Genomic DNA, 7,592 nt, shown 5'->3' with positions numbered 1-7,592 from the left:
TGTCTTTGTCAAGTCTTTTTGCCCTCCAGATATCCCGAGCTTTTTTTAATGTATTTCTGAGTAACAGTGATCTGTGTTAAAGCTTATTCTGAATTACTCGTTTTAGGAGAGTTCATATCTATTAAATAAAATGGACACGGTACCCGTTTTTTACGACCCAATGTACTTTAACATCGGACACATAGCTATACATGCCTTTAACATGTGTATCGCTGCTTTTACTAGATAATCTGTCCTTACCTCTGCTAGACTCGAATTTCTCATACAGTAATTTCTAGCTAAATCTGTTATGTTGCTCATCAACTATGCTAAGATGTGGTTCATACGAGTTCCTTCGTCTTCGATGACCTCGTGAGCGAATTCTCCGATTGGTCTTCGATGAAGTCAGGCGGAAGGTAGACAGGGGCGTTGAGGGGACCAAACGGAGGCAAACGTACTGTGTAATGAACTGTCGCTTGCCCTGTTCCTCTCTACCGTTCGAAACTGAAACAGTCTTGTCACTAGGCCCACTTGTATGTTGGTGTTTGATGCCTCTCGTGTCGGTTCAAGTCCATCTACACTGCCCACTAAGTGTAGCTTGATCTCAATGCCCGGCCAGCTGAGGGCTAGCGCAACCAAAGTCGCAAAGGACATTCTAGTGGCGACGACGATTTTGCGGCATTCGGCGTATCCATGTCGAGTAGCTTGCGTTGGTGCGTTCCGATGAGCACAGCTGGTTGGCCTGATGCCATCAGGGCGTGGCGGCTAGACAACTGAGAGGAACGACGACGAAGTGCGTGCTGGCTACCAACCAAACAAACGGCGAAGGCACGGCCTATCGTAGCTTTGATTTCCCAGTGTTGCCATGGTCGTGCCTCAGCTGTGGCCTCCAAGCCCACTAGCGCTGCGATAAGATTAGTACTGCGAGAATGGTGCAAGAAGATTATGTTAAGGCCTCGCTCAGACCGCTCGGTCTGGTACCGCAGTGTCCCGCTTGCGGCGCGTTGAGAGAAATTACCCGTTCTCGGCGCCTAGCGACTAATAACCAGCGCTAGAAACTCTTCGGGGCATCATTATGTCCCTCGTGACTCATACATGGGAGGGCGCCTACTAGTGATAAGCATACCCTTCCGCTACGACCTCTACGCTGCTTGTTCCTGCATAGGTCCGAAACTAAGCAACTGCAATAGACGAACGGGCTGAGCAGCGACAGCGACCATCGCGATGGAGACAACGTTGCCCACAAAGCCGAAGAGTTTTTGTGTAAATGCAGGATAATATCTGGGTAAGCAGACGTGAGGCTTGGGAGTACTAGTCGAGAAGGATAGCATTTAACATAGCATAAAAGACCTTGCAGCTTAAAAAAACTGTTCATATTTTGTAACTCTATTCTCTGTAGAGGCTAATATATAATTTTGAAGTTGACTTTGCATATGTTGTTATCCATATAATGCATTTCCTGCACAAAGTAATGCAAGGTATTACCGAAAAATGGCTGTGGTTATGGATGTGTTTTCTTGATGCGAATTTAACACGGAAACATCGAAGCTAATACTAGAGAAAACGCATTAGTTTTTAAGTAAAAAAAAAAAAATTCTGAACGGGCTAAGTGGATCTTTATTTACCAAGCTTTCCTGACTATTTTACAATGAATTGACAAGCGAATAAAATACCATAAACAATTTTAGAAGACTCGAGGTAAGAAGCAATTTTGAAGATTACTCGTAAAATTATCGTGCTCTTAATTTCAAAAATAATATCCTAGTCAGCCATAACTGAAGAAAAATACGCCAGGACAATACAATTCGATTATTACACTATCATGAGGGTAATGTGGCGATTTTTTAATTTTTTTTTATTTAATTTTCAGACGAGTTCATGGACCATGCAGCTGAGTTCGCATGACGAGGTGGATAAAAATAATTTGGCATAAAGAAGTGGACGAATGAATACGAGAAATGTATTTGCATTAGTTTAGAGCGCAGTTCATGTTTAGCTGTTTTTTATTTACTATATATAAAAGAACATGGCTGATAAGGCCAGGTGTTTAGTGCTTCAAGGTTACATTCGCACGCATCCGTTTAGAGAAATTAACTCTATATTTCTCTAGGCATTGCACATTATCTAAGTACATTTTTTCTACAGAAGAATAGAACAAAGCGAAACATTTAGGGGATCACAGGACCACATTTGTATAGGGTGACCACAGAAATGGTTGAGCGGTTCGGAAGGTCATGGTTATAATAATAGTAATGTATTAGATCTCTTTGATAACCGGGTGCACGGTCCGTTAAATAGGTACAAATAATGTCGGCTGTAAAAGCACAGCTCTTCTCTATTACGCTGTTTTTGTGGATCAGATTAACGTTACCGACCACGTATCTATATATACAATATCCACATATTGCTATAACTAACACAATCATCAGTACTCAAATCAATCCTGTCAAATATATCGACATGTTCTGGCTTTTTAATAGTTTGCTTTACCCGCTCGAAACAAGACTCGTTAAGCCAGGCCATGTACTGTATTTATATAGGTAAGCGAATCAAACGGAAGATACGTCGAATATTGGGTTTTGGTTTGCGTATTGCTAGTCTGTTTGTACACTTCTTGAAGGCTCGTCTGATGTTTGAAGCACAGCTGAAGGTGTTGCCCTCATTATTGCTTTCTTACGAGTGTGGCTCGTTTTCGATAGCTTTCCGGTTTCTAAAAGACTCTACAGCCACCCATCCTAGAAAAGCTAAACATACCAGGGTCCTCTGATAATTTGCGTTCTTAGAAAATCTGTTACTCGTCGCCTTGTCAAATGAATCTATTAAAAAGACACGCTGCTGCACTTTGCGCTGTAATAAAGACAGACGAGAAGGGATACGAAAAAAATAAGACAAATGTTGGGACTTTCGAAGAGGTTGAGGAACATCCGTGCAATACATGGTCTAAAAGCAACCAAGAAACACAATGACATAACAGGTCTTGAGAACAAAAGGAACGATTGAAAATGCATAGATGACTTTAAGCCTGAATGGAGTCAGCATTGGCTAAGTTGATATATGTCAAGGGTACTGCTGGCCGCCTTAAATGGATTAAATCCTCAGCCATTGTTACACGTAACACCGCGATATAGGTAGCCTTTTTTGATTTTAGAAAATGCGTCATAAGATAGTAACTGTAAGAAAACGAGAACACCAAATCGAACTGTTCGCCTTAAATAGATAAGCCTTTAACTGTGAAACTAAACATTTATGCTACAAGCTCTGTGTAAACATATCAACAAAATACCCAGAACTTTCGCTATAATCTGTTAATTAGTGGATTTCTGTAGTATAAGCACGATTCATCCAATGAGTTACATAAGTGCTCGTTTTGATAACTATACAGAATGAGGCAAAAGTCTATTGATAGTTTAAAAAGAAATCATCTGACAGTTCTCGTAATTCTACATCTGTCAATGTAGCAAAAATATAAAATATAAGAAAAATAGTACTAATAAGTCGAGTGACGATTCTGAAACAATTAAGTGACTTTTGCCCCAACACATGGCTATATAATGAGGTAGAGAGAACGCGGAGGGGTAAAGTTGGGTCTTAATTCATGTGGACAACATAAGTAACTCTGTAGTCTAAATCGCGATAATACGATTCACATTTACAAAAAAAAGCACGTAGATGGCACCCATGTACAACTTCGGTGTAGCCTTGCACCCAGTGTAAAGATAATTCAGGGTGAGTGTGATAAAAATATACATGAGCTGATAAGGCTGATATTTACAGTTGTAGCTTTTTTTTTTTACCAAACTTGGGATGTGTTCCGATTATCAACATTTCTCGTTTAATCTGCTCAAACGAGTCAGGCAACCGTCCCTAATCCTTGTCTTATTTTAACAACTTCGCATGATTATAATGCGCTGGAGGACTACATATTGATTTGTGCACATCTGAATCTATAAAACCTAGGAGGACCTATAGGACCTACTTAATAAGTAAAATGTATCAGAGACCTGTTTTCGATCTAGTTAGCTGGCTGTCAAACGATTCATACTAAGAATTCAAGTAGCAACTAGAATTAATGGAAGTCAGGCAGAGTCCATTAAGGAAGCAGCACGTAGAAAAGGAGTTTCACCATCTGGCAAACAACAAGTGAAGCTTCCTGTTATGTGGGCAAATCCAGGGCGCCGTAAAAGAATAAGGACCGGCCAAAAGGGAGACAAAGATTGGAAATAAATGATCCTAATAGGTAAAGCCGCGCTGGAGGGAGGAGCGCTTTCGTGGCCTGCTTCGATTCGTAGCAACGGTGGCAGAGGGAAAAATCTGGACTGTACGAGGATGAAGAGCCTGCACAAAGGAAGAATGAGCACTGCTCGATTTGGCCCGTGCTGGGGAAGCTTTTGCCGCTAGCGCTAGAGATGTAACTTTCAATGAATATGATGCAGCATCAGGATCTTTTGTCGACTCAAAGTGCGACATCTGGTTCAATCTCGACTGCGTGAAACCTAACTAGTTGCTATGAGCGAATCAAACGCGGCCTGAATTAGTGCAAGAAATAGCCTGATATAATGTATCCGCACGTTTAAGGGAGAGGTTACATCTAACCGCAACGATTTTCAGCTTGTTCCCGTCGTGATCGTTCGCGTCGATCGCTTCGAGTAAGGCAACGAGGCATCTTTGTGCAAGCGTACACACGCGGATCATCTTCACGAAATTGGCTTGTGCAGACAGGTGACCTCTTGCGATTTATGTCGTCGCAAAAAGAAGCTCGTAATGAGTTGTGTCTACATATTCCAGTTGAGTGTGTTTAGTGGCGTTACTGGCAGTAAAGGTCATCAGTCTGGTCAATCATAAAGTCAGACTGTTCTAACAATAGCTCAGTTCGCGTCAACAACTTAAAGCAAAAAAACACAGTGGAGAGTAAAGTGCTTTATCTGCTACGAGGACGTTGTGTTTTATCTAGTAACAAGAATTGTTTCTTCTTCTTCTTCTTATTGTTATTATTATTGCCTTGTCAACAATTGACCATATGTTTACTATGGCAATGAAAAGATTGATCTAACCGCGCCAGACGAAATAAGCGGGATTAAATAGGACAAAAAATGAGCTAAAATTTGTATCTTTGAGTATTGAGTAGATACGAAGGCTTCGTCATTTTGTCTTTCTGAGATTCATAGCTTTGGTCTAACGACATTTCATCATATTAACCATTTGCCATGATAAAGTTAGTAGTGATAAAAATGTCGAAGTTGAATGTTGAATGCTAACGAAACGGAGCAGCGGATTCTGAAATCGACGCACAAACCTGAAATCATTCCAAGCCATTCTGGAATCGACCAAGGCATAGCAGCGCTTTCGATTTGCCTTTAAATTCAGTCAGTTTTTAATAATTAGCAAGCATATATACATACATAAAATGTACGTGTCAATCACTTTCAACCGGACAAAAATTAAAATTGGGTACAAGGCAGCTTAACCACTTGCCTTTTGAATAGTATTTGTCAACTTGGGCGCCGTTTGTCAACTTGGGCTTCATCAAGGTTTTCACTTAAAGTTGGCATTGGAACTATGTGATAATGGGCTAAACGTGTAAACTTAATGTAAGCATAGTAGGGTTGCTGTTGACGACTGTGAGCCGTTGCTTTAGCAAAAAAGCACGTTACGATTAAGCCGGTAAGGTAAGCGTGCAACCAATCGCTGAGGAAGTTTTTGTTGGCTGAAAAGCTATTAAATGTGTTAACAACGATAATCGCGAAACAGGCTTGCCTTCAAATTCGAAGGAATACCAAACGCACTAGACAAAGGAATACTCTATATTCGTTATGTGTAATGGTTGGATGAGCTAGAGTAGGCTTTCGATTTGTTTCGAATATATTGAACGTTGTTTATAAAAAATCTAAAACGGAAAATTTTGCAACTAGGTCAAAGATTCTTACTTCTACTAGAGTGTCCTTAGCAGTGGAGCAATCAAATCTGAATTATGCGTGATATCTCTGTTTGTTGATACGGGTTGTGTACGCATGACAACTGGTCCTGGGCTCATTATCCGGGTACTGCCTTTGTGTCGGCTGGCTATTACCGTACATGTTACCTATAATACAATCATCGACCGAAATCAAATTGTGCATGAAAACTAACTGCTTTAGTTCTACTAAAAGCACTAAGTCACCTGAGGGACTGCTGATTTTAATGGGGCATTTATTCAGACAATGGATTTACTAATAAATGATCTGTCAGTGCGCACTTTAAGCTTATAATGCTCCATATAACTTTATCACTCATAGATTCTCATTTCGCTAAACTGTCCTCACGCCGAAGACGCGATGATATGCTTGAGCTATTTTTTGATGAGCACTCGGAGTGCCACTACTGACCTTCGGAGTATGACTTGAAAATTTATTTGCGAAATGCTATTAGAACGTTGTAGCTAGCGGTGGAGTGAAATCTCATGTCCTACTAGACGCACCCTGGAGCCCATTCGGCCAATACGGTTATTCGGACAAGAACAAGATGTTACTTTATCATGCGTCCGTTTTTACGTTCAGCCTCTTTGAGAAGTTCCCGAGGCTCCGTCGAAAATATGTTGAGTCGTTTAAAATGAGCTTAGCTTATGACAGGAAATACTATTTCCATGTGGCTCAAATTTAACGAGTTACAAAAAAAGGACAACGGCAATATATAGTTTATCTTTAATTACTCTCTCGTTTTTCGGCGTACATTGAAGTTCGCGCAAGTTTTTTAGTGCTACAAAAAGTGGAACGTCGACAATTGACGTGCAACTATTGACGTTCTTGAACATCACAATCAAGCCTCTGGTTGCGTAAAAAGGAAAAAAATTAAGCGTGTCTTCTGGTAAAGTTATCATAAATCATGTTTAAAGGAAGCTTTCTTCAAGCTATACAATGGGCCTATTGGCCATTAAGTGAACGATCGTGATACGGTTATCAGCGCGGAACCGTATTTGAGGGTGTGTAGGTTAGAAGTTGAGGACAGAGCCAGTTAATCCTTAGCCTTATTTGTCGTACAGAGGGTAGCAAGGCTCATGTACTCTTCGTACTGTGTGGAAGCGGGCGGGGGGAAGATTGTTGCGACTATGCCGCAACTTCCATTCACATCATATCTTAGACTTTTATGTACTCATAAGTCACGTCGGCTGATCGAAAGACAATGCCACTATGATCGGCTATACGTGATATGCCATTCTATGTGTCGTGCGTCGCACATCAATAACATGCGCGACAAAGCTCAGACTTGAAGATATATCTTCACCGCTGCTGTATTCCAAAGGGAAATTAACGCTTACAAAGGTTCAGTTGATGTGAGGCCGGAAGGCCGATTTTTGCTAATAAAACAATACGACATTTAGTTGATCGCCAATAACACCGAATTGCGCCACGACAACGAGTCTTTAGTGTTTTACGTTATATTATATAGTATTTGTAGAATTTAAGCATTGCACATTGTGTTAAGTGGGAAGCCGTCACAGCTACGATATATGTATATAATGGCTATCTTTAATCACACGAATTGTGTGCTGATGCGTATAACTATATGTTTTGTGAGAAGATAATTGAGACTATTTCAGAAAATCGCACCCTCACATGCCCCCATTATGTTTTGCAGTC

General features: G+C 40.7%; 1 long non-coding RNA gene across 1 annotated transcript; it reads left to right on the top strand.

The window, feature by feature from the left end:
• The first annotated feature begins 636 nt into the window (after nt 1–636).
• Nucleotides 637–4,907, top strand: LOC147756737 (uncharacterized). Its single transcript, XR_015324462.1, has 2 exons — nt 637–1,264; nt 1,850–4,907. It is a non-coding gene; the product is annotated as an uncharacterized LOC147756737 (long non-coding RNA).
• The last annotated feature ends 2,685 nt before the right edge of the window (nt 4,908–7,592 follow it).

Source organism: Varroa destructor, unplaced genomic scaffold (genome assembly GCF_002443255.2).
Source record: "Varroa destructor unplaced genomic scaffold, Vdes_3.0 BEIS01000003.1, whole genome shotgun sequence".
Lineage (NCBI taxonomy): Eukaryota > Metazoa > Arthropoda > Arachnida > Mesostigmata > Varroidae > Varroa > Varroa destructor.
Note: the sequence above shows the minus strand (reverse complement) of the source record. Positions and strands in the feature narration are given on the sequence as shown.